The sequence below is a fragment of the Coregonus clupeaformis genome, unplaced genomic scaffold (assembly GCF_020615455.1).
Source record: "Coregonus clupeaformis isolate EN_2021a unplaced genomic scaffold, ASM2061545v1 scaf0046, whole genome shotgun sequence".
NCBI lineage: Eukaryota > Metazoa > Chordata > Actinopteri > Salmoniformes > Salmonidae > Coregonus > Coregonus clupeaformis.
Window position 1 is genome coordinate 421,171 of NW_025533501.1, and position 25,744 is coordinate 446,914.

At 43.3% G+C, this 25,744-nt stretch overlaps 1 protein-coding gene and 1 pseudogene across 1 annotated transcript in view; both read right to left on the bottom strand.

Moving 5' to 3' along the window:
* Nucleotides 1-25,744, bottom strand: part of LOC121556711 (calponin homology domain-containing protein DDB_G0272472-like) — a 376,372-nt gene that overhangs the window by 312,364 nt on the left and 38,264 nt on the right. The window lies entirely within an intron of this gene.
* Nucleotides 2,514-16,269, bottom strand: LOC121540649 (annotated as a pseudogene).

Here is a 25,744-nt window from a genome sequence, read left to right on the forward strand (position 1 = left end):
CAAAGGGGGAGGAAACCACTAAAGTCATTACCATATTGTCATTTTCTAACGACAGGGAGAAAACCTGTAAAATCTAGAAGACTACTTTAGATCTGGTCAAAAGAAGCCTAGTGCACTACGTAGGGAACAGGGAGAGATTTGGAACAGAGACAGTAACTCCTGTATGGAAATCTTCATTCTAATGACAGTGAGCAAATCTCCAATCTCCACCCTATTCCCTATGTAGTGCACTACTTTAGATCTGGTCAGAAGTAGCCTAGTGCACTACGTAGGGAACAGGGTGTCATTTGGGCCAGAGTCAGTAACTCCCCTGGGTATGAATTGTCTCTCTATCTTATCTGTCTTCTATATGATGTTCTCCTCTCCTCCTCTCTTCTCTCCTCTATTCACTCTATTCTATCATCCACACCACATGCCAGCTTCAACACAATCCATTTACAAGTTAAAGACACACCTTGGAATAAATAGCAAAGGAAAACTACTACTAGATGGATATTTTATTTCCCATCACCATGAATCATATTTAATAACTGAACAGTAGCAGACCTAACTTCATCTGTTCCTGACTCTGGGTAGTGGACTAAAAAGACCATCAATCTCCAATGATATTAAAGTACAATTCTGAACATTACTGATATACTGAGTGGCAAGTCAAGATATCTGCTGGGTTTTTATTGTTGGGTTAACAGCACCACCTGCTGGACAGGTTTAATGTTGCTTGACTGAGCAGTATGGGAGAATAAAAGATGCCAAACTTAGGGGCGGTTTCCTGGACATCTCCATTGAACATGCTTTTTAGTCTAGGACTAGGCTTCATCTGTGTCCGGGAAACCGGCCCATATAGTTCAATTAGCAAGTAAGTAACACTACCTGTTCCATGATACTGAGGAAAATTACATTGAGACAGAGAACCAATTGAGAAAACATTTCAATGGTTCTGAATGACAACCAACATACATTAACAGCATACATCATGATTAATGTAAATGTATAAGATTAAAACGTTGCACTTACAAATAATATGAATGCATTGAATTGTAATTCATAACATCTTCTGAAGATCAAGTCAATCAAATCATTGTACATAAAAACAGAGCAGAATGAATCATCACATCTGGGGACCATCACCACCAGCATGACTAGTATCTATGTGGACCCTACTACAGTTTAACCAGCTCAGCTATAGACTACACCAGCATGACTAGTATCTATGTGGACCCTACTACAGTTTAACCAGCTCAGCTATAGACTACACCAGCATGACTAGTATCCATGTGGAATCTACTACAGTTTAACCAGCTCAGCTATAGACTACACCAGCATGACTAGTATCTATGTGGACCCTACTACAGTTTAACCAGCTCAGCTATAGACTACACCAGCATGACTATTATCTATGTGGAATCTACTACAGTTTAACCAGCTCAGCTATAGACTACACCAGCATGACTAGTATCTATGTGGACCCTACTACAGTTTAACCAGCTCAGCTATAGACTACACCAGCATGACTAGTATCTATGTGGACCCTACTACAGTTTAACCAGCTCAGCTATAGACTACACCAGCATGACTAGTATCTATGTGGAATCTACTACAGTTTAACCAGCTCAGCTATAGACTACACCAGCATGACTAGTATCTATGTGGACCCTACTACAGTTTAACCAGCTCAGCTATAGACTACACCAGCATGACTAGTATCTATGTGGACCCTACTACAGTTTAACCAGCTCAGCTATAGACTACACCAGCATGACTAGTATCTATGTGGACCCTACTACAGTTTAACCAGCTCAGCTATAGACTACACCAGCATGACTAGTATCTATGTGGAATCTACTACAGTTTAACCAGCTCAGCTATAGACTACACCAGCATGACTAGTATCTATGTGGACCCTACTACAGTTTAACCAGCTCAGCTATAGACTACACCAGCATGACTAGTATCTATGTGGACCCTACTACAGTTTAACCAGCTCAGCTATAGACTACACCAGCATGACTAGTATCTATGTGGACCCTACTACAGTTTAACCAGCTCAGCTATAGACTACACCAGCATGACTAGTATCTATGTGGACCCTACTACAGTTTAACCAGCCCAGCTATAGACTACACCAGCATGAATACATTTACATTTTACATTTTAGTCATTTAGCAGACGCTCTTATCCAGAGCGACTTACAGGAGCAATTAGGGTTAAGTGCCTTGCTCAAGGGCACATCGACAGATTTTTCACCTAGTCGGCTCGGGGATTAGAACCAGCGACCTTTCGGTTACTGGCACTACGCTCTTAGCCGCCCAGTATCTATGTGGACCCTACTACAGTTTAACCAGCTCAGCTATAGACTACACCAGCATGACTAGTATCTTTGTGGACCCTACTACAGTTTAACCAGCTCAGCTATAGACTACACCAGCATGACTAGTATCTATGTGGACCCTACTACAGTTTAACCAGCTCAGCTATAGACTACACCAGCATGACTAGTATCTATGTGGACCCTACTACAGTTTAACCAGCTCAGCAGTACCATTATAGAGCCAAAACCCAGGATAGAGGGGCTGAGTGAATGTGGTCTGGACTCTGTGGAGGAGGGTCATTGTGTCAGAGACACTGTAGAAGGACAGAGTACCTGCCTTGTGATCCAGGTACACTCCTACTCTGGAGGACTGAGGGCCTGATACTTTAGTCACAACATTATTGTGTCTGAAACAATAACTACCACTATAACACTGTAAACTCCAGGACTTGTTATTGTGTCCAAATGCACCATCTGTCTCTGTTCTGCTGATGTCTTTATATGAGACTGCTGTATAAACCCACTCCCCACTCCACTCCACCTCCCAGTAACAGCGTCCAGACAGACCCTCTCTACACAGAACCATCAAGTTGTTTGTGAATCTGTCTGGATGAACAGGATATGGTTGGACTTGGCCTGTATAGGTCACCTTTCTGTTCCCTTCAGACAGAGAGAGGCGTGTGTGTGCTGTGTTTGGGTCCAGTGTGAGCTGACAGGAATCTGGGAGAAGAGCAGAGCAGAGACCAATGAGGGGAGTTAGAACAATAAGTGAAGTCAGATACTGTATCTACCCTGTCTTTGATTAGAGCACAGCAGAGATCAAATCAGAGAAATATGAGGAGTCAGATAGATACCCAGTCTTTGATTAAATCTACTATTGCTATATATTTCTAGAGGGATTGTTAGGAGTGTCAGTAAAAAGAGACTGTTAGTTACTTCAAAATAAAGAGACTCACATTGTAAGAACTGTTCTCTGGTCTTGGGCTCTGGAGGCAGTACAACATCCACTATATTCACTACAGACACACAAACACATTCACAGAGAGAGGGAATGTTATCATCATACCATATTCCATATGTATATGACTAGTAGGGAACTTTCAATGGTCTAAAGTTGATGTTCTTATTATTTTCAACACACCTGTAGAGGAGATCTTGGTCCATTCTCCTTTAAGGACGTCTTTCTAGTTTCTCTCTCAGTTCAGACACAGTCTTACTCACATCTCCAAAGTACTGAAGAGGACGGACAACGATGCTGGGTAAGTCTGAAGATACACTGGTACCGGAGAGAGACTGATAACTCTGGGGGGAGAGAGAGAGAGAGAACAGAACCAAATGATTGAGAGTTTCACATTGAGTTTTAGTTTCATTTCACATTTTTTGTATCAAGGCAGTTGAGTTACCTGGAGGAAATGGATGTGATCCTCTGTGTGTGAGAGCTGCTCCAGCTCAGTGCTTCTCTTCCTCAGCTCAGCTATCTCCTGCTCCAGTTGCTCCAGGAGTCCTTCAGCTTGACTCACTTGAGCCTTCTCTTGGGCTCTGATCAGCTCCTTCACCTCAGAGCGCCTTCTCTCAATGGAGCGGATCAGCTCGGTAAAGATCTTATCACTGTCATCCACTGCTGCCTGTGCAGAGCTCTGTTAAGAGAGAGAGAGAGAGAGAGAGAGACTTCTCTTACTTTAATGAGCCATCCTCATTACACTAACACCCCCACCCCTAAAAACACATTGCGTGCCACCACAACCTCCACACAATCACATTATCCAGTACCCAACACCACAGTACAATACACCAACCAGCACCACATTCCAACCGTCCATCCAACCCCTCCTATCCAGCCGTACAGACAGCCCCCCTGAGCCCCCATACCTCCTGAAACATCTCCACACTGTTGATCATTTTGTACAACTTAAACTCAACCCTAAGGCGTCAACAGTAATGGCATTACCCTGGCAACACAGAAAAAACATGATGAACAGTCTGTCATTGCAGAAAACGGACACCCCTCCCCAACTCCCAGGTCAACCCGAGCCAACCAGCTATTGGTGTCCAGGGCTCCATGTAATACCCTTCACTGGATGACCCCTGGCCTTTCCAGCACTGGGAGCTTATAGAGCACCCTCCACCTATACCCTGCCATGCTCTCAGCCCCCAAAACCCCCTGCCACTGATGCCCCTTCACTCCCACTAAGCTCAGAGTGTTAAAAGTCAGTAAGTCCTCCAGACTCTCCTGCCAGTCCCCAGTCTCTGCTGTCACTTGCAGTGGTGGAAACGGTGGTGGCCCCTCCTCAGGCTGCTCCAGCCCCTTCCTCACTGGGTCAGGCAGAGCCTCCTGGACCTCCCCAATGACTCTCTCCAGCAGCCTAAGAGACGTTAGTCCCGCCTAATGTGCCGACTCTTGGGGGGTTTTCCACCCCCCGGCAGCCGCAGGTCTGCTAGTCTCCTGATGCCTGCTGCCATTAAAGGTCCCTGCAGGATGGCTGAATGAGTGGACCTCAACAGGATCAGTGGGTTGTGGAAGATGGGCTCCTCCCATACCAATGGCTCAGGCACCACACCCCCCTCTCCTGTGGACCTCAAGAGGACCAGAAAATGTTTACTAACTTGCGCTGCAGGTCTACAAGCAGACCACCGGGGGTTGAGAATGGCCAATTTAAGCCATAGAGAGGATGCCACCAAGTTGTTGATGATCAGCACCGTCCCTCTGTATGCCACTTGGGAGATGAGCCACATCCACTTCGTCAGCCTCGCCACCACCGCTTGTGACACTCCTTCCCAGTTCTTCCTATCCCAACCCTCCGAGCCCAGATACACCCCAAGCATCCTGAGCCACTCACAGCCCCACTGCAACCCCCCTGGAAGCTGCAGAGGTGCCCTGTCCCTCCTTACCCACCCATCAGGCTCCCTCATCTCCCCACAACAGAAGTTACCCACCCATCAGGCTCCCTCATCTCCCCACAACAGAAGTTACCCACCCATCAGGCTCCCTCATCTCCTCACAACAGAAGTTACCCACCCATCAGGCTCCCTCATCTCCCCACAACAGAAGTTACCCACCCATCAGGCTCCCTCATCTCCCCCACAACAGAAGTTACCCACCCATCAGGCTCCTCATCTCCCCACAACAGAAGTTACCCACCCATCAGGCTCCCTCATCTCCCCCACAACAGAAGTTACCCACCCATCAGGCTCCCTCATCTCCCCACAACAGAAGTTACCCACCCATCAGGTTCCCTCATCTCCCCACAACAGAAGTTACCCACCCATCAGGCTCCCTCATCTCCCCACAACAGAAGTTACCCACCCATCAGGCTCCCTCATCTCCCCACAACAGAAGTTACCCACCCATCAGGCTCCCTCATCTCCCCACAACAGAAGTTACACGCCCATCAGACCAACGTAAACAATGGATTTTCTTGTTTTCCCCACTCTGTTTTTCCAACCCAAAAGAGCTGGGAGCATCCATCTCCCTCAACATGGAAAAACTAGCTCTTACAAGTTCTCCTTTTGCTTTCATCTGAAAAGAAAGCCCCTAGGTCCCTGAGTAGTTCAGATAGATTATCTTGTAGCCCCACCCTACCTTGCCCCACCAGCTCAGCCTCCACCTCACTTATACACCGCTCAAGCTCCCCCAGTACTCTCCTGGCCTCTGAAGAGGAAAAATATGTATACTGCTGACTGAAAACCTGAATCTGTGCTTTCCCTATGTCCCACCACTGACTGAGAGACTCAAACTCCCCCTTCTGCTGTTCCCACCTCTCCCAAAAGCCTTGGAAGCTTGAGCAAAAAGTGACATCTTGGAAGAGCTTGACATGGATTTTCCAATAGGACACCTGCCTGGGCCCTGTTGAAACAGAGAACTGAGCCCTGTACTAGGTGCAGATACATTTTGGAAAGCAAAGACAAGGTCACTGATTTAGGCTCTAACCACTAACAACCTACCCTTACACACCTCTTTTGACATTTTTATGTTTTTGTTTGACTTATTCCCCCAGTCTCTGCTGCCGTTCATGTTAAGAAAGTCTAACCGTGAAATCTCCATAAGAGGTGGGAGGGAAATCACCACAATCAGAAACCAGTAGAGAAGCCCATAAAGTCGCCATGCCAGAAAAAACCATCCATTTAAGCAGATTCTGAAGACATGCCCTTAAGAACCCATGACCCATTTTCTCAGCCTATACCGCTTCCTGGGTGAGAGGACACTAAACCCCTCATTCTTCATCACGTGTTGTACTGACCTTACAAACCTTCCAGGATCAATAAAATAAGACTCCAGCAGAACCTTCTTTTTCCCCTTTAGTCTCCATCAGGAACCTAGAAAGTTCTCTCAGCGTATATACTGGGCCCTCAGCCTGACTGTCTGTCAGCTCTGGATCCAATGAGCCATCTGAAAACGAGACCGCCTTGTCCTCCGCTCCCGCAGACTCACCTCCCCCCTCTTCCTCCTCCTCCCCAGTCTGCCCCCCCTGCACTTCCCCCCTGATCAGTGCCTCTTCCCCAATGACAGGCAATATTTCCTGGGATGAGCCCACCAAGCCTTTGCCCACCGGAGTCTCTGTTACTACAGAAACCTGCCTCAGCTCATGTAGCCCAGCTGCAACCCTCCCCACCACCGCTTTCTCCACAGCCTGCGCACCACCACTTGACCCTGCTCTACTCTCCTCCTTCCTGGTACCACCACCACTTGGCCATGCACTACTCTCCTCCCTCCTGGTACCACCACCACTTGGCCCTGCTCTACTCTCCTCCCTCCTGGTACCACCACCACTTGACCCTTCTCTACTCTCCTCCTTCCTGGTACCACCACCACTTGACCCTGCTCTACTCTCCTCCCTCCTGGTACCACCACCACTTGACCCTGCTCTACTCTCCTCCCTCCTGGTACCACCACCACTTGACCCTGCTCTACTCTCCTCCTTCCTGGTACCACCACCACTTGACCCTGCTCTACTCTCCTCCTTCCTGGTACCACCACCACTTGGCCCTGCTCTACTCTCCTCCCTCCTGGTACCACCACCACCACCACTTGACCCTGCTCTACTCTCCTCCTTCCTGGTACCACCACCACTTGACCCTGCTCTACTCTCCTCCCTCCTGGTACCACCACCACTTGACCCTGCTCTACTCTCCTCCCTCCTGGTACCACCACCACTTGACCCTGCTCTACCTCTCCTCCTTCCTGGTACCACCACCACTTGACCCTGCTCTACTCTCCTCCTTCCTGGTACCACCACCACTTGACCCTGCTCTACTCTCCTCCTTCCTGGTACCACCACCACTTGACCCTGCTCTACTCTCCTCCTTCCTGGTACCACCACCACTTGACCCTGCTCTACTCTCTCCTCCTTCCTGGTACCACCACCACTTGACCCTGCTCTACTCTCCTCCCTCCTGGTACCACCACCACTTGACCCTGCTCTACTCTCCTCCTTCCTGGTACCACCACCACCACTTGACCCTGCTCTACTCTCCTCCCTCTTGGTACCACCACCACTTGACCGTGCTCTACTCTCCTCCCTCCTGGTACCACCACCACTTGACCCTGCTCTACTCTCCTCCTTCCTGGTACCACCACCACTTGGCCCTGCTCTACTCTCCTCCCAGCCTCTGCCCCCTGAGTCCTAGTAGGCTGGACAACAGAACAAGTCAAAATTCACTGAAGGCTGTAAAACGGCCAAAGAACATTGGCTGAGCTGGAACACTAACCTGAGGCCAAAGCAAATGAATTGAAGCGAACCATCACTGAGCCTCTTCTGACTGGAATGATCCTTAGAATTCAATTTTCCCTAAATGGCACCAAAAAATGTCTACCTTTTTATTTCACCAATACAATCTGTTCTTAGGACAAAACAGAAAAAAATAAGTAATAAATAACAACTGGTGTAGAAAGTAAACATCCACACCTTGATGGTGCCAAGTGTGCTTATATCTGCATTACCAGGAAGTAGGAATTTTTTTAAACTTCTGACTATTTCTGGTCTAGCGATCGATGACAGCAGAGTACACTGCCCAACCTGATGTCATTAGAAAGAGGAGATTATCTTGATTAAAATGGAGTCTGACTTGAAATATACCATTGTGAGATATTTTGTGAAATAAAGAGACATACCTATATTTCCCCTAAAGGAAACAATGGGACAACCTCAGAGTTCCAGGAGTACATGTTTTTTTTTTGTTGACGTTTTAACTACCAGCAATACGCTGCCCAAATGTACATCATTACTCCCCCTCACAGGAAAACTCCTGCCTGAGCTTTTTACTGTCCCTTTCCACACTGCTAACGCAAGAGGAAGGACTGAAAACACATTACTGTGAAGTACTATAATGATGATTCATGTTTATTATTACCTGTTTTATGCTCATGTCTTAAAATTATACCTCATTACTATAACGATTATCGAAAAGCGCGAACATTAATTCAGTCACCTCTGGTGGACAAAAATGTATTTTTCTAGTACATTCATTGTCAAATTCATCAACCAGCATCGAGCACTCTGCCTTCTCGAACAAGTAGCCAACTCAACAAGCCCCGCAAAAAGCTTGTGCCGTCAGCGACAGCGAGCACTCTGCCTTCTAGCACAAGGGAGGGGCATGTTGAGGTACATTTTCTAACCGCGATGGTTGCATGATTTATTGGTGGGATGGAATATATGAGATATTAAGATGATGTCATAATGCATGTTTACTAAGGTTGAGGTTAGCGCATCTGACTAGTGATTATTTGGCCGGGGTTCAATACCTGCTAGAGTTAATATTTTGTTGCTCTCCCAAAAGCAACACAGGCCTAATACGAGATATATAGCTAACTGTAAAGTAATGACCTTTTTAGAAAATCATAGGACATAGTCTTTGGTTGCATGCTATTTTATGCTTGTAGCCTATAACTGATGCTTTGTGGTCTTATGCAGCCATCTATTGGAAACATTTAGCAATTAAAAGTTATTAATTCACGTAAAGACATTGGTGAGGCAGCTGTGAAATAAAGTGTATTTTTCTTATTAATTCTGGAGATCAGTCTCAAACCTGCCCCACCTATGACATGCCAATTGCTGGACTTTCACATAGAGGTTACTAGGTCACACCAAGTTCAAACCACATTTAAAAAATAAAACAAATGTGTTGTTTATCAAGTGTTCTGCCTTGCAATAATACATATAATAAAAATGACTAATAAAGGTTACATAGGTTTTATTTAAAAAATAACAATAAATGCTATTTAGTACTACATAAAATTATTACTAAAATAGTTTCTAAACGTGTTCTTGGCTACCCTCCCCTAGAATTAGGGTTAGGGGTTAGAGTTAAGGCTAATTGGTAACACACTACGCCGTGAAGGACTGAAATCCTGCAGCGCCCGCAAGGTCCCCCTGCTCAAGAAAGCACATATACAGGGCCGTCGGAAGTTTGCCAATGAACATCTGAATGATTCAGAGGAGAACTGGGTGAAAGTTTCTCAATACCCTGCCCTTGATACCTGTTGTGTGAGGTCGTCGTCGGGTGAGGTCGTTGGGTAAGCTTGGCTTTATACATAGTTTGGGCTTTGTCGAGTAAGGCTAAAACTATGTATTTGGATTGTAGATAGGTATTGTAGGAAGTTATCGTGGGTTATTGTATATAATTATTGGAAAGTGGTTATCCCACTGGCTATAAGGTGAATGCACCAATTTGTAAGTCGCTCTGGATAAGAGCGTCTGCTAAATGACATAAATGTAAAAAATTGTAAATGTAGAGTTTCTGTATAGCACTTTGTGACATCTGCTGATGTAAAAAGGACTTTATAAACACATTTGATTGATTGATTGTTAGGTTTAGGGTATTTAAAGCAAAAAAAATTAATAGGTTTATAGCTCTCTTGCTCCTCCCTGTGGCCTTCTGTGGGTACTACATACCTCATTCACGACACTTGCTAGGCTCATTATCTGAGGTAACAACTGTGTCAGATCTATAAATCAATGAGCTACACCTATCCATTTAGTTTACAACTCAGTGAACCTGCGCAGCATTCGCTCAATTCAATGCCTACGAACTTACAGATGTCGACGCAAATCAAATTACCCAGCAGTAATATAGAAACAATAAATGTAAAACATTTTTTTTTACGGTTATTTCTTAATTTAAAAAATGTATTCTGGCTGTTTAAATCCGCCACATCTTGAAAAAGAGGATGGATATGCGTTTTGTTTAGGTTATACACCTTTTTCTGAAAGAAAATATGATTAACTGCTATGCGCCAACCATACGTAGCACTGTGGGTCACCACAACGTGTACCCAGGTGAACAGTGAGTTTGCTCACCAAGTAGTCATAACCTTGTTAATAATAAGTTACCTGAGGTAAAGCTACAATGTTAATACGGGCTGGTCTCATTACCAACAATAGTGAAGCTGGCATTGTGACCCAGAACAATGGGCTGGGAATAGAACTTTCATTAGGCGAGTTGGTGCCACAGAGCTCAAAACAACTAATAGGAGCTGGCAGGGTGAAACATGCCCTATTATTTCTAAACTACGGCAAGCATCTGGGACATATGGTAATATTATGAAACTGGGCTCCATGGCGGATGCAATGAAGTAGTTTTATCAGAAAAAGGCGTTCAAAATGTATTGTGTCCAGCCTAGTCCTAGCCCCTGCTGCCGGCTGGTCGCGCTTGTCTGCACTAGCATTATGCCCTACATCCCCACACTAGAAACACCCAAAACTATCTGTGCTAGCAAACCCTGCGTTCCACCCCTCCCCTGCGTAACCTTAAAGATTGTTAAGAAACAAACATTGGTCTACGAAAAGAGACATGTTTAACGGATTCCGCTTGGCACCCAGCCGAGAGCACACGAAAACCACTTGCAAATTTACCTAAACTAACCAACTACTTGCGGTCTGTTCGTAAGTAATAAACAGAGGCAGATTAGCCACCACAACTCTTATCGAAAGAGGCGAAATCTGCACCAACACACCCCTCACAAAAATCCCACTCGCAACAAGACAAACCTTTTTCATTTACACAACCACTGCCTTGTTCATTCTGGATGCAGAATGCAGATGTTCTGCTCCAACCTGTTCGCCGACCATGAGCAAAATTTCCTCCACACCTTTCTCCGGAACGCACCCGAAGCGACAGCATTTCTTCTCCACTCGGTTGAGGCCATCACGCCGCCCTAACAAACTACCCCTACTCCCCCCTCAACTCTAAACGATAAACAGTGGAAACCAATAAACAAACCCTCCACCATGAGAAAATAAATTCAGAAAATACGCAAGAACCAAAAGAAAAAAGAATAGTAGCCCTCCTCACGAACCACAAAACACTCACACAACCAACTTCTTCTTCTATGATATAATGGCCGTCCACAAACCAAGTTAAAGCTGCATGCCGCCACCTACTGTGCTGGAGTGTGTGGTCAATCACGGTTTCCAACATTTCTAAATCCTCCTACCTAACTCAGTACTTCTGAGAAAATAAAGAAGAGCCCTACAAACTTCTAATAGACCCTCCCCCATCCCCAAAATCCCTTCCAAACCCCCCCAACCCCGTCCAACCTCAATGACCCTACACTTCAATCTTTCCCTCTCTTCAACATGCTTACAACAATATAACAACACATGCTCCACCGTTTCATCGACCGTACCCTCCAGACACAAACCATTCCCATGCTTGCCAACCAGATGTAATGACGAGTTCAATGTACAATGTCCTAAGCGCAATCAAGTAAACTCCACATCTTCCTTCCTAATCTGACATTTGAATCTTGGTCCATCTACCTTTCTGTAAAACTGTAAACTATTCATATAAATGCCGGCCCTTGTGCTCAGAGTACCATCTCTTCTGCCACACATCTATCAATGGCTCTGATCTTACATTTGGCCTCACCTCTACCCAGTGGAACATTAATATAAATTATATCTAGTTTCAAAGCTCTTTTAGCTAACTGGTCTACAATTTCATTCCCTTCCACACCCGAATGTGCTGGGACCCAGCAGAATCTCACTACTACACCCATTCTCTCAATAACATTAATACCTCCAATAGCAGGTCACTCCTATTAGATTTACCCGATGATAAACTATTCAATACAGACAAATCTGAGAATACTATAATTCTAACAGGTTGTACGTCCTCCACCCACTGGAGGGCAACTATTATCGCCAACAGTTCAACTGAGTATACTGACAGTTCATCTGTTAGTCTTCTACATATCTGCACATCAAATTCAGGAACGTAAACGCCTGCTCCTGTGAGCCCACTATCTGGGTCCTTGGATCCATCTGTGAAAAGCGGTAAAAAAGCATAAAAACTTTTACCAATGTAATTGTCAACCAGTTTCACTATATCACTGACTTCTGACCAATCTTTCCTTTTCTCTACCAAGGTTAGATCAACAACAGGGTCTGGGAGTAACCATGGAGGAACATCCCCTATCACCACAGAAGGGCCAACCTCCAACTCCCTCAAACCACTCTCATCAGCAAGCTTTCCAACTGTCCAACCAAAACCACTGCCTTGTCTACTAGTATATTCCCAACAGTCATCTAGAACAGTAGCAGTGGGATGCTCAACCTCACAGCCTTTCAACCCAATAAGATAAAGACCATTTTTTACGCTGTATATCCAAAGGCATCTCGCCTGCCTCCACTAGTAAGGCACATACAGATGTTGATTTAAATGCACCAATACATATCCTTAAAGCTATATACTGGATTCTGTCCAGCTTCTGAAGCCATGTTTTGCCTTGTTCGATAAACTATACACCCGTAATCAGTTGGCGTCCTGATCAGAGCTCTATAAATATCCATCAACAATTGTCTGTCAGCACCCTATTCATAACCAGAGACCCTAACAACCAACTACCGCGAAAGTTAATGAATGAGAGAGACAGAAACATCGTTACAACACTGTACATGGCCATAATATAACGGTTCTTCTTCTTTGGAGTTTAACGGCGGTTGGCATCCAATATGTTGTATTACCGCCCCCAACTGGACTATAATATAAATCCATTATACTTTGTGATACAAAATGGGAAAAGGGGAAATTATAATAATACAAAAAACACCCTTCCAACTAACCCTACACTCATCAAATACCCACTACCCCATTCCACTACTTTGACCCTATCTGCTCCTGCACCATGCCAACGGCCTGGGAGGACGGGACACCACCACTCAACACACCCTGTAACTCTTCTGAAGTCTAATATTGTATGCCCAAATAGTTCTCTGCAGCTGCCACCACAATATCTATTTTCGGTGATTTACGTTCCATTTCTGCGGTACAGTTGATAGCCATTGCTATGAATGCTAAGAAGCTAACTTTACTGAATCATATATCACTTGTTGGCCTATCCCCCTGTGCTGGCTCAGATCTACTACTCACAGGGATCCTCTCAGGATCTCTCACCCTTGACCCATCCTCCTCTACTTTCTTCACTGCCTCAGCATACGACACCTTCTGCACTACTCTGACTCTAGCCACCTCAACCTGCCTCTCTCGCACCGGACACTTCCGATCCCCAGCAACATGGGCATCCCAACAGTTGACACACACAACTTTATCCACCGAAACTACACAATCCTCTATCCCATGCCCTCCTGCACACTTCCCACATCTTGGAATCTCCCTCCTACAAACTGCTGCAACATCAATCATAAACGTTGCACCTGAATCAGCACAGTGGATTCGCCACAAAAGCTCTAACAGGATAACTGATATATCCTACCATGACTTTGTTGGGTAAAGACTCAAAACTCAAAAGGACTGACAGTGACTCCTCTCTTTCACCACGCTCACCACCAGGTCTGTGTTGCACCAAACGGCGGGAATCACAACACCAGCTGTCTTCAACCTTAATTGCTCCACTTCTACACTTAACGCTACCCCAGAAATCACTCCTTTCTATGGTGCCCTGTTCCTAAGAGCAAAGCAAGAAACAGATCTTGACCCAAGTTGCGTGACACGGAGCGCCCACTCCCGCTGGTGAGAAGAAACACAAACAAATATCACAAGTCCACTACAGGTTACCTTCACTGATTCAACTGCACCCAACTCCTTTCCCACCCACCCTGAAACCACAAATGGATCTGCCAAAAGGTATGGATCCACTTTGTCCTACAATGTAACTCCTACTGCACCAGATTCTTCTTTATCATGTCCATTGATGCCAGGCTCTGGTTCTGAGCTCATCACCACACCTTCTAACTCACTTAACTCTCCCTCATTCATTTCCATTTCACCTCCTGAACTCAGTCTGGCGAATGGCTCACTCTGTTTGCACTTGAGTTATAAAATTTGAAATGTCTCTATTCCTTTGAACATTTTGTGAGTGTAATGTTTACTGTTCATTTCTGAATGTGTATTTCACTTTTGTTTATTATTTATTTCACTTGCTTTGTTAATGTAAACTTATGTTTCCCATGCCAATAAAGCCATTTGAATTGATTTGAATTGAGAAAGAGAGAGAGAGAGAGAGAGAGAGAGAGAGAGAGAGGGGGCTCCATGTTAATGTATAGGGGACATGAGTCAGTCAAGGTTACTCATGGTTATTTTGTGATGAAGTAGCCCCGCCTGCGATTTCAAAATCAGTGTCGGCCCTCAGCCCAATAGGGAATGTCCTCTTGGTGTAACGGTCAAGCTGTTGCTTTCTCCCGCGGTAGACCTGGTTCATATCCCGTCGGTTACATTAAGCAGTCTATTCTCTGAAAAGAGTCCAGACAGCCTGTTCCCAACAGTGGAGCCAGTGGGATTGGATAGGGGCATATCTCTCTCTCTGACTGGAGGAGAGAAGTGAAATGGTGTGTCTCCTCTGGTCAACAATACTCACCTTGAGAGACTCCACAGCCTGTTGGAGCTCTTTCAGCTCCTTCTCTCTCTCCTGGAATCTCTGCTGGACCTTCTGCTGACTCATCCTCAGCTGCCTCTGTGGAGAATCACTCTTCAATGAGCTATCAAGCTTTATTTGTCCAGTAGATCAATAGTATAGTAATGTGACATAGGGCCCATAGAGAGGAAGGTCTAAAATCTTGAGGAAGTCCCTTTACCATATGACATTTTCTATGATGCTATGTTAATGATTTTAGTTTTTATGGTAGGTGTACATGTATCAAGGGGTTGAGACTGAACTTTGAACTCTTAAAAGGGCATTTGAAATGATAATAGTGTTTGAGTTCAGAAAATGGTGATACATTGGGAGCAAACCCAATATACTCAAGGTTTGTGTTCATATTTGTTCTGCCATGGATTGATTTCATTTGAATGATCTCATATTCAAACAGCCTTAGTTCCTACTGTATCTTTAATTCTTTGTTTATCAGACAGTCACCAACAAGTAGTTCTGGTCTTACCTGTTTCTCAGTCCTCTCTGCTGCAGCTGACACTGTATCATGGCCTTTATGTTCATCCATTGTACACTGATAACAGATACACTGCTGATCGGTACGACAGTAAACCTCCAGCAGTTTGTCATGATGAGAGCAGATCTTCTCCTGTAGTTGTGCGGTGGCTTTGACCAGCTTGTGCTTCTTGAAAGCAGGAGATTCATAGTGAGGTTGGAGGTGAGTCTCACAGTAAGAGGCCAGACACGCCAGACAGGACATGAGGGCTTTCTGCTTTCTGGTCCCAGTGCAGAAATCACACGCCACATCTCCAGGTCCAGCATAGCACAGAGCAGGAGGGGGAGCAGCCTGGAGTCCTGTCTTCTTCAGTTTCTCCACCACTTCAGCCAGCACGATGTTTCTCTTCAGAACAGGCCTTGGGGTAAAGGTCTGTCTGCACTGTGGACAGCTGTAGACACCTTTCAGATCATCCTGATCCCAGCTTTCTTTAATACAGCCCATACAGTAGCTGTGTCTACAGGCAGTAGTCACCGGATCCTTCAGTAGATCCAGACAGATGGAGCAACAGAACAGTTCCTGATTCTCTGCCATTTTGGTGCTCTCTCCCGTAGGTTAAGCAATGGCAGTGTCAAAGATGACTTTCTGTTCAGTGTCAAAGCTGACTTTCTGTTTCATGGACCTCTACACCAGAGGACAGGAAGTGGCTTCCTACTTGACTGTGTACTCTGTATGTAGAGGGGGTGTGGTTTCTTTGATAAGGAAGTGTGACAGAGTGTTGGGTAGTAGGCAGAGATGGTTAGTATTTATGTTTGAAATACATATTTTAATTACTTCTGAATATTTTGTCATTTGAATTACACTGGGCTTAACTACACTCCAATGCATTTTGTATTTTGTACTTTCAGAATACTAAATCGTTTTCTATGCCATTTTTTATAGCGGTTCACATCTTGTGGCCCCCCCTTTCACCCTGCAATGGTATCAGAAGTCTGATAGCACTATGGTGTGATAATAACATCTGCTAAATGAATTACATATAAATGTATATGGGAAAATGTTGATAAATACTTTTTTGAGGGAAAATGTACTTGATACGATTGTAATATATTGTTGTCTCACCTAGCTGTCTTAAGATGAAGGCACTAATTGAAATTTGCCCTGGATAAGTGCGTCTGCTAAATGACTAAAATGTAAATGTAAAAATTAATAATTGCAAAGCATGCTGAGTATTATTCTAAAGAGCTCTGCCCCGAAACAGGGCCAGAAATAATACCCAGTGTGCTTTGCAGTTAATTTCTTATGTTCATTTTCACATATACATTTACATTTGAGTCATTTAGCTTATCCAGAGTGACTTGCTCAACTAAGGTAGATAGCAAAATACAGTGTCACTGTCATAGCAAGAAAAAAGGTTTTGTCACTGTTTCTGAGAATGTTGTTGGTGTTCGGATCGGTTACTTGCAAATGTGTTTTTGTATTTAAAATGAATACAGTACATTGAATGAAATACATTACAAAATACAAGTATTTAGTAGTTTATTTTGATACATTGATCTTGATGGTATTTTGTATCTGTATTTTGTAATTGTATTTTGTAGTTTAATCCCATCCCTGGTAGTAGAATAATCTGTCTGCAGGGTGTTTTCAGGACCAGGACACTGGAGGCAAAGGACCGGTTTAAACAGGAAAATGTCCTGGAGTTTTATTAAAAATAAATGTTTCACAAATCACTTTGAAAAAGCATTGAAAAGGCAAAATAAAATACCTATCTCTCCTCAGAGCATAATTACTGGGCAATCACTTACAAACTCAAGAGATCAGGGTGTTGTTTCAGTTCTCGGAACAGGGTTCTGAGAACTGACACATCTCAGTTTTCAACCCTAATGCTGAGCTGTTGTGACTTCTATCTCAACAACAGGAAGCTGCGCCTCACCCAGAAGCTCTTTTGGCACTCCGCCTCGAACAGTTGGTTTAGACAGAGGATCAACAACAGGATGCTGCCCCTCACCCAGAAGCTGTTTTGGCACTCCGTCTAGAACAGTTGGTTTAGACAGAGGACCAGAAAGAGGAACTTGTGCGACACACTGTTCTAATGAAGTTTTACTGGCAGAATGTTTTCTTCATTATATCTTCTTCACACAATAACTACGTTTAGTACCTTTAAGACTAACTGTATGTCATCTTACTTAATTACCTTGTACCTAAGTCAATTTCTGTCACCACAAATGTTATCCACAAGTTCATCTGACTGGGGAAATAAATATAGGGCTTCATTGACAACATCCTGAAGTATCCCTTTAAGTCAAAACTATAACTGAAATGTTTTTGGCCACCATACCAATCAAAACTACATCAAAAGAGTTCATCAAGAGGTCCATAGTCTTTGAGATAGTGGCTGGGTTGGAGACCCACCAGCCGCATGGTGGCTCACCAAATGGGCATAGAGAGTTGACTGCAGCAAGGTGTACTGCTTAACTAGGATGTGGCCCTAATTGGAGAGTGGCTTTAGGGTGGAGTACGCTTCCAACAGCAGGCATTCCCTTCAACATGTTACAGAAGATAATGTGGAGACAGAGATGGGCAGTATCTCTGTTAATACGTATTTGAAATACATATTTCAATAACTTTTGACTATTTTGTCATTTGTTTTGCACTGGCCTGAACTACAATCCTATGTATTTGGAACAATATACTTTTGAGACCTGTAATTTGTAAAAACATTTTGTTGTTGTAAAATACAACATATTTTTCTATACCATTCTTTATAGGGGTTGGACATTTTGTGTTCCCCTTTCATCCTGCATTGGTATCAGAAGTCTGATGGCACTATGGTTTGATAAAGTGACTAGTAAATTACAAAAATGTGTACTCTGTATGTAGAGGGGGTGTGGTTTCTTTGATAAGGAAGTATGACAGAGTGTTGGGTAGTAGGCAGAGATGGTTAGTATTTATGTTTGAAATACATATTTTAATTACTTCTGAATATTTTGTCATTTGAATTACACTGGGCTTAACTACACTCCAATGCATTTTGTATTTTGTACTTTCAGAATACTAAATCGTTTTCTATGCCATTTATCATAGCGGTTCACATCTTGTGGCCCCCCCTTTCACCGTGCAATGGTATCAGAAGTCTGATAGCACTATGGTTTGATAATAACATCTGCTAAATGAATTACATATAAATGTATATGGGAAAATGTTGATAAATACTTTTTTGAGGGAAAATGTACTTGACACGATTGTAATATATTGTTGTCTCACCTAGCTGTCTTAAGATGAAGGCACTAATTGAAATTCGCCCTGCTAAATGACTAAAATGTAAATGTAAAAATGAATAACTGCAAAGCATGCTGAGTATTATTCTAAAGAGCTCCGCCCCGAAACAAGGCCAAAAATAATACCCAGTGTGCTTTGCAGTTAATTTCTTATGTTCATTTTCACATATACATTTACATTTGAGTCATTTAGCTTATCCAGAGTGACTTGCTCAACTAAAGTAGATAGCAAAATACAGTATCACTGTCATAGCAAGAAAAAAGGTTTTGTCACTGTTTCTGAGAATGTTGTTGGTGTTCGGATCGGTTACTTGCAAATGTATTTTTGTATTTATAATGAATACATTACATTGAATTAAATACATTACAAAATACAAGTATTTAGTAGTTTATTTTGATACAAAATACTATCAAGATCAATGTATCTGTATTTTGTAATTGTATGTAGTAATTTCTACCCATCCGTGGTAGTAGAATACTCTGTCTGTAGGGGTTTTTAGGACCAGGACACTGGAGGCAAAGGACCGGTTTAAACAGGAAAATGTCCTGGAGTTTTATAAAAAATAAATGTTTCACAAATCACTTTGAAAAGCAAAATAAAATACCTATCTCTGCTCAGAGCATAATTACTGGGCAATCACTTACAAACTCAAGAGATCAGGGTGTTGTTTCAGTTCTCGGAACAGGGTTCTGAGAACTGACACATCTCAGTTTTCAACCCTAATGCTGAGCTGTTGTGACTTCTATCTCAACAACAGGATGCTGCCCCTCACCCAGAAGCTGTTTTGGCACTCCGCCTCGAACAGTTGGTTTAGACAGAGGACCAGAAAGAGGAACTTGTGCGACACACTGTTCTAATGAAGTTTTACTGGCAGAATGTTTTCTTCATTATATCTTCTTCACACAATAACTACGTTTAGTACCTTTAAGACTAACTGTATGTCATCTTACTTAATTACCTTGTACCTAAGTCAATTTCTGTCACCACAAATGTTATCCACAAGTTCATCTGACTGGGGAAGTAAATATAGGGCTTCATTGACAACATCCTGAAGTATCCCTTTAAGTCAAAACTATAACTGAAATGTCTTTGGCCACCATACCAATCAAAACTACATCAAAAGAGTTCATCAAGAGGTCCATAGTCTTTGAGATAGTGGCTGGGTTGGAGACCCACCAGCCGCATGGTGGCTCACCAAACGGGCATAGAGAGTTGACTGCAGCAAGGTGTACTGCTTAACTAGCATGTGGCCCTAATTGGAGAGTGGCTTTAGGGTGGAGTACGCTTCCAACAGCAGGCATTCCCTTCAACATGTTACAGAAGATAATGTGGAGACAGAGATGGGCAGTATCTCTGTTAATACGTATTTGAAATACATATTTCAATGACTTTTGACTATTTTGTCATTTTGTATTGCACTGGCCTGAACTACAATCCTATGTATTTGGAACAAGATACTTTTGAGACCTGTAATTTGTAAAAACATTTTGTTGTTGTAAAATACAACATATTTTTCTATACCATTCTTTATAGGGGTTGGACATTTTGTGTTCCCCTTTCATCCTGCATTGGTATCAGAAGTCTGATGGCACTATGGTTTGATAAAGTTACTAGTAAATGACAAAAATGTGTACTCTGTATGTAGAGGGGGCGTGGTTTCTTTGATAAGGAAGTGTGACAGATTTTTTGGTAGTCGGCAGAGATAGTTTGTATTTATGTTACATGTATTTGAAATACATATATTAATTACTTCTGAGTATTTAGTCATTTGAATTATGCTGGGATGAACTACACTCCAATGTATTTTGAAAATACAAAATACTTTTCTATACCATTTTTTTATAGCGGTTCACATCTTGTGGCCCCGCTTTCACCCTGCATTGGTATCAGAAGTCTGATAGCACTATGGTGTAATAAGAGCGTCTGCTAAATGAACTAAATATACATGAAAAAAGAACACTTGAAAAGCATGCTGGGTATTAAAATAATGAGCTCTGCACCCAAAAGAAGGCCAATAATAATACCCAGTGTGCTTTGCAATTGTTCATTTTTACATTGTCATTTTAGTCATTTAGCAGAGACTCATATCCAGAGACTTACCATCAGTACATTCAACTAATTTAGATAAACAATCTCAAATCACAGTCATAGAAAGTTAAAAGCTGTTTTCTTCCGTCACTGAGAATGTTGTTGTAGTGAAGGTGTATACTAGCAAATGTATTTACCTGTATGTATTTGTATTTTATCTACATACAACTACAAAAGTATTTTGTATTTTAGTTTGATACATTAGTCTTTAGAGTATCTGGTATTTTTAACAAGATCCATTTTTGATGTACAGTATATTTTGCCCATCTCTGTGTTGATATATCGTCTCTCAGTGACTAACTGATTTGGTTATGGCTACTTAGATTCATGTGGAGATCACAACACCCTTCTCCCCCGACAGAGTCATCAGTAAGCACACACACGGCACACACAGACAGACACACACAGACACACACACGGACAAACAGACAAACAGACACAAACACACACACAGACAGAGACACACACACGCACAGACACACACAGACACAGACACATACACGACACACACACACACACAGACACACACACACACACACACACACACACACACACAAATAACATCCACATCAATGAGCCAGTCAATGTTAATGTCTCTCTCTCTCCCTCCCTCTCTCTCTCTGTTTCTCTCCCTGTCCCCTCCCTCCTCTCCTCTCTCAGTGCTGGATCATGCGTGTGCGGCCCAGTCTGTCCTGGTAGCGGGCCTGTCTGAGGTCCACAGGAAGGGCTGTCCTCTGACGGAGCAGGCCCTGTCAGGGAAGGTGCTCCAGGTGTCCGCCATGGCCTGCTTCCAGCTGGTCTACCTACTCTCTGGAGGTAAAGGCTTCACTAACAGATGCATCATCGTAACCATAGAAACTGAAGAGGAACATACATTCATGTTGGAATGGTTGATGGGGTTCTGTCTGCATTATGGTGATTCAGTCCTATGGCCACTGATCGCACTGTTCTCCTGTCCAACTACAGGTAACTTCTACCCAAACACACTGCATGAAGGGAATCTGGAGCATTTCTTCTTCTTCTTAGCCATGTTGATGACCATAAACACTCTGGTGTTCTGGTGGATATCTTCCAGGTACGATATGAGAACCTCTCATGTATCAATATAGTCACTGTAGATGAGACAGAGGACATGAGGAGGAGAGGAAGCCATTAGAGTTCTTTCAGTCTTGGACTTCAAGATTTTCAGTCAAACAAATTTGAGAATTTCCTTGACCCCTTGAGGTGACCTGAACAAAGTTTCAATATAGTCTGTGCAGATGATACAGATGACAATATTGAGACAGGTGACAGTATTGAGACAGGCGACAGTATTGAGACAGCTGACAGTATTGAGACAGGTGACAGTATTGAGACAGCTGACAGTATTGAGACAGCTGACAGTATTGAGACAGCTGACAGTATTGAGACAGGTGACAGTATTGAGACAGTATTGAGACAGGTGACAGTATTGAGACAGGCGACAGTATTGAGACAGGTGACAGTATTGAGACAGCTGACAGTATTGAGACAGGTGACAGTATTGAGACAGTATTGAGACAGGTGACAGTATTGAGACAGGCGACAGTATTGAGACAGGTGACAGTATTGAGACAGGTGACAGTATTGAGACAGGAGACAGTGTGGAGACAGATTACAGTACTGAGACAGGTGACAGTATTGAGACAGGTGACAGTATTGAGACAGGAGACAGTGTGGAGACAGATTACAGTACTGAGACAGGTGACAGTATTGAGACAGGTGACAGTATTGAGACAGGTGACAGTTTTGAGACAGGTGACAGTATTGAGACAGGTGACAGTATTGAGGCAGGTGACAGTATTGAGACAGGTGACAGTATTGAGGCAGGTGACAGTATTGAGACAGATCCACCCTAGCAGTCTCTCCTCCCCTGTGTCCCAGGAACCTAGACCTGAGTGTGGTGCAGAGTAGAGGAGTAGGAAGCAGCCTTCTGGCAGAGAAACTCCTGCAGTACAAGACCTGCCTGTGATTCTACGACACCATGGAACGCTCCTCCACAACAGTCTCCATAGAAACAGTGTTGTGACCTCTACACTACCTTTGTCCCTTGTAGCACTGGACTTCCACTTGGTTTATTTATGTATGTACTGTGTATTCTTTTCATTGACAGTCAGTTTTAGACAGTTTAGATGGTTATAGACTTCAACCTTTGTGTTCCTTCCTGCTCCAATATAATGTGGGAGTCTATTATGTGTCATCTATTTCTCTAAATGGATATACTGGTACATAGATGACTGGAAATACCTGATTCATTTGGGTCAATCAATTCAATAATAGAGCAATTCCAATGTCATGATGATGAGTTTTATTTTGAAAGATCACATTGATTCAGAAAACGGAATTGTTTGTATTCATACATGTACATGGGTGATTTAAATATTCTCATCTGACCATAAATGGATCAACAATGATCCCAGTTTCTGATTTGACTGGTTTGCCAGTACTACAGTTTACATCAATAGAAAAAGAGAAACATTTCCAGAGGATTGCAACAGCCAAGAGGTGATCAGGTAGACAGTAAAAGTCTGAAGCCTGAGTGTCAGTCTGTATGTGCCATCATTCCATCTCTGTAGCTCAATTGGTAGAGCATGGCGCTTGTAACGCCAAGGTAGTGGGTTCGATCCCCGGGACCACCCATACGTTAAAAGAAAGAAAAAAATTTATGCACACATGACTCTAAGTTGCTTTGGATAAAAGCGTCTGCTAAATGGCATATTATAAGCGCACTAACAGATCTGGGACCAGGCTAATAAGAATGTGCTATGTTTAAAGATTATTTTTTTTTACAATAATGTTAAAGAAGGGGAATTGAACCAGGTCGTAGGCATGATGGAAGACTGTTAATAACCAAGAACCTCTCCATCTATATATCTGAAAAAGTTGAAATCATCTATATCTACTGGTAAATTTTTTGATATATGATTTTGTACCAATCCCAAACCCAGGATAGAGGGGCTGAGTGAATGTGGTCTGGACTCTGTGGAGGAGGGTCATTGTGTCAGAGACACTGTAGAAGGACAGAGTACCTGCCTTGTGATCCAGGTCCACTCCTACTCTGGAGGACTGAGGGCCTGATACTTTAGTCACAACATTATTGTGTCTGAACCAATAACTACCTCTATAACACAGTAAACTCCAGGACTTGTCATTGAATCCAAATACACCATCATTACCTGTCTCTGTTCGGCTGATGTCTTTATATGAGACTGCTGTAACAACATTACCACTCCACTCCACTTCCCAGTGACAGCATCCAGACAGACCCTCTCTACACATAACCTGGTAGTCGTTGGTGAATCTGTCTGGATGATCAGGATATGGTTGGACTTGGCCTGTATAGGTCACCTTTCTGTTCCCTTCAGACAGAGATAGGTATGTGTGTGCTGTGTTTGGGTCCAGTGTGAGCTGACAGGAATCTAGGAGAAGAGCAGAGCAGAGACCAATGAGGGGAGTTAGAACAATAAGTTAAGTCAGATACTGTATCGACCCTGTCTTTGATTAGAGGACAGCAGAGATCAAATCAGAGAAATATGAGGAGTCAGATAGATACCCAGTCTTTGATTAAATCTACTATTGCGACAGTGGCTTGCGAAAGTATTCACCCCCCTTGGCATTTTTCCTATTTTGTTGCCTTACGACCTGGAATTAAAATTGATTTTTGGGGGATTTGTATCATTTGATTTACACAACATGCTTACCATTTTCAAGATTCAAAATATTGTTTATTGTGATTGTGCATAACTATTCACCCTCCCCCAAAGTCAATACTTTATAGAGCCACCTTTTGCAGCAATTACAGCTGCAAGTCTTTTGAGGTATGTCTCTATAAGCTTGGCACATCTAGCCACTGGGATTTTTGCCCATTCTTCAAGGCAAAACTGCTCCTGCTCCTTCAAGTTGGATGGGTTCCGCTGGTGTACAGCAATCTTTAAGTAATACCACAGATTCTCAATTGGATTGAGGTCTGGGCTGACTAGGCCATTCCAAGACATTTAAATGTTTCTCCTTAAACCACTCAAGTGTTGCTTTAGCAGTATGCTTAGGGTCATTGTCCTGCTGGAAGGTGAACCTCCGTCCCAGTCTTAAATCTCTGGAAGACTGAAACAGGTTTCCCACAAGAATTTCCCTGTATTTAGCGCCATCCATCATTCCTTCAATTCTGACCAGTTTCCCAGTCCCTGTCGATGAAAAACATCCTTTGGGGAGTCTCCCACATGCCTTTTGGCGAACACCAAACGTGTTTGCTTATTTTTTTCTTAAAGCAATGGCTTTTTTCTGGCCACTCTTCCGTAAAGCCCAGCTCTTTGGAGTGTACGACTTAAAGTGGTCCTATGGACAGATACGCCAATCTCCGCTGTGGAGCTTTGCAGCTCCTTCAGGGTTATCTTTGGTCTCTTTGTTGCCTCTCTGATTAATGCCCTCCTTGCCTGGTCTGTGAGTTTTGGTGGGCGTCCCTCTCTTGGCAGGTTTGCTGTGGTGCCATATTCTTTCCATTTTATAATAATGGATTTAATGGTGCTCCGTGGAATGTTCAAAGTTTCTGATATTTTTTTATAACCCAACCCTGATCTGTACTTCTCCACAACTTTGTTCCTGACCTCTTTGGAGAGCTCCATGGTCTTCATGGTGATGCTTTCTTGGTGGTGCCCCTTGCTTAGTGGTGTTGCAGACTCTGGGGCCTTTCAGAACAGGTGTATATACAGTGGGGGAAAAAAGTATTTAGTCA